The 3,033-nt window shown below is 36.0% G+C and overlaps 1 long non-coding RNA gene across 1 annotated transcript; it reads right to left on the reverse strand.

The window, feature by feature from the left end:
- Window positions 1–1,300: 1,300 nt before the first annotated feature.
- LOC134929458 (uncharacterized) lies at window positions 1,301–2,162 on the reverse strand. Its single transcript, XR_010178571.1, has 3 exons — window positions 1,969–2,162; window positions 1,670–1,844; window positions 1,301–1,505 (listed from the first exon to the last, which is right to left on the reverse strand). It is a non-coding gene; the product is annotated as an uncharacterized LOC134929458 (long non-coding RNA).
- Between the last annotated feature and the right edge of the window lie 871 nt (window positions 2,163–3,033).

The raw sequence follows: 3,033 nt of genomic DNA on the forward strand, positions 1-3,033 counted from the left end.
TTCAATACAGATACTGTTTGCACACAGGTTTTACATGAATCATTGGCAATGCTGCAGGAGTGTCTCATTAGGCAATCTAAAATATACCACGACTATGGGTGGGGATACAGTAGGGAAGTTCTGTCACCATAAGCTGTCTGCTGTGTATAGCATATTTCCATCTGAGATGCATTTGTGTGTTTGTAATAAGAAAAAAACATTTTACTGTACATTTAGTGGATACAGTATTTCTCCCCCATAATGACGTATCATACTGTACAGGTACCCTCATGTACTGTACCGTACCATACTGTAAAATTGAATATTTATTGGAAAAACATCAATATTAATGTAAAAAAAAAGTATTACAACATCCGATTCCATGTACTGCACTGATCAAAATGTACAGTACTCTTATTCAGGACTTATAAAACTGAAAATAACTGTTCATACACATCAATAACATTACTACTGTATAATATTCTACATTAGTTTATGCAATAATCAGACAAAGGCAATTTTATAATTTTTTTTAATAATGCACCAATTTGAAATTTTAAACAGAAAATACAGTACAGAACTACATATTTGTGGCTTGACCATTTCTTTCGACTACAACACGTGAACGTGACGAAACGCGTCAGGACCCGCCCCTATCCACACTCCTATCCACACTCAGCTCAGGTGAAATCTTCCAGGTGTTCCTTGGTCCCCGCTGCACCCTCCGCCTACAGCATCCGACATCAGCGGCTTCAGCGCACACGCCGCCACGACCGGGTTGTGAGAGAGACGGTCCATTCCTTTCCGCTGCACAGCGTATATGGGCATTGCAGGACATTGAAGCCGAGGACGCTCGGCTCTTACCAGCCCATTTTGGAAAGGTATTGAATATCATTTTCAACTGAGGGACTTTTAATTCATTAGGATCCTACCAACACACCTGGTATTTATCAATTATCTAACAAGTGAATCACGGAACTTTTCACCCCAATAAGCTGAGTTATTACAATATACCACTAGTCCACGTCTAGTGATTGTTCTTATATATATTTATATATATTATTCACCGGTTATTTGATAATTAATCTTTTTATATGTTTTATTAATAAACATTGTTATTTTTTATGTTGGCTCTCTGTACATTATGTTCCGTTCCTGATATTCAGCGCAGCCGTTTGTTCTTTTTCTATGCTATCACCACAATACTACACATAGTATTCCGGCAAGCGCAGACTATCAGGAACATAAAATTGTGATTATTTAATTCTATGAAACACGTATTGGTTTTCACTTTTTATTTTGATGATTAGGCGCTCGTTTGTTGCAGTTTTTTGTTTTGGACTACAACAGGTAATACTTTATACAGGTGATTTATATAATTATTACAATGTTCAGGTGTGAGTACTTCTAGCCAAAATTTCTTTATCCCATCCACCAGTTGCTGTTTTGTTGTTGGCTTTGCAACACTCCTAACGTACCTCTTCAATTGAGCCCACACTAATTCGATTGGGTTCATGTCTGGTGATCTATATAAAAATAAAAAAAAAGCGTATAGAAAAAATTAATTACATTACAGTAAATAGAGAAAATTAAACATACAATATTGTACTGTTTATTAAACAAAAATTTTTTTTACAGTACTAGAGTGCTATCCAAAATTTTACTTGTACACTGTTGAAAGAATACTCACTCTGGTGGTGTGCGTTCCCAATTCATACCTTTCTCTTCCATAAATTTGGCTGAGGCGGAGTGTTTAGGATCATTGTCTTGGAATATCCTATGGTGAGTTGGGTAATATTTATTCACAAATGGTACCATACATTCCTCTACTATTGTTTCTTGGAAAAATTTCTTATCCATGATTCCTACAGAAATCAAAAAATGTTGTTAATTAATAAGCAACTCCTTTTATTGTGCAGTTACACGTACTCTACAGTACAGCATGTATTTTTACAGAACACAGGCACAGAATAAAGTATAGTACTGTACCTTCGAAAAATAATAGGGGACCAGCTCCTAATCGTGATATGCCTCCCCATACATGGACTTTCAATGGATGCTTTGGGCGTGGTTTTAAAGAGATATGGTTACGTTTCCTGAATGACATTCTGGAGAACCGCTCAAGGGCAACAGACGATTCATCTGTGAAAATGACATCATCAAATGTTTCACCACTCTCAATCCATCGCCGTGCCTGTTCCACTCTCTTTTCTTTATTCACATCTCTTATCATTGGAGATATCCTGTGAAGAGCCAAAAATAATGAAATCAGATACAGTTATGAAATTACAGATTTACAGATTACTGTATATACAGTAGACTGTATGTGCAGTATACTGTATTATATACCTACTGTATACATTAAACTGTACATACAGTACATTAAGGTACATACAGAGTAATATATATATATACATACTGTACATACACACAAACACACACACACAGTATACAGTATGTAATCATCACAATAAGCCGGCAATGCTTCATTGCTGTCTCTGAGTGCCTATACAGTAGGTATCTCTTTTGGGATAGAATATATACAGTATATACACACACACATACTGTATATAGTATAAAGTACACACTCTGTATAATGATTTATGGCATTATTATATCACGTATCAAGGGATTATTAACAGTGCATTTACTGTATGGTTTATACTGCTTTCAGTATTTTACCTTGTTGCGCCAAAGGTCCATCCCATTTTCCGTCGCATCCTTCTGATGCTGGTGGCCGATATGTCCAGGTCATACTTGGAATGGAGAATTCGTTTTATTTGCAGAGCAGTACGCTCATCATCCTCACGAGTTAGTTCCTCCACAATTTGTTGCACTCTCCTACAGTACAATACAGTATGAAAAATATGAATTCATGAACAGCACAATCACAGTTACAATTGATGAAGTTTTTATTTTATTTCAAAAAAATTGTTTATGGTATAAAGCAAGTCATTTAAACATTACAGTAGTGTACAGTACGTACCATGTGCATTTTGTAGGAAATACAAATCTGGGCGTTGTTCTCTCGAATGCATGATAGCGCACCGTTTC

Source organism: Pseudophryne corroboree, chromosome 5 (genome assembly GCF_028390025.1).
Source record: "Pseudophryne corroboree isolate aPseCor3 chromosome 5, aPseCor3.hap2, whole genome shotgun sequence".
NCBI lineage: Eukaryota > Metazoa > Chordata > Amphibia > Anura > Myobatrachidae > Pseudophryne > Pseudophryne corroboree.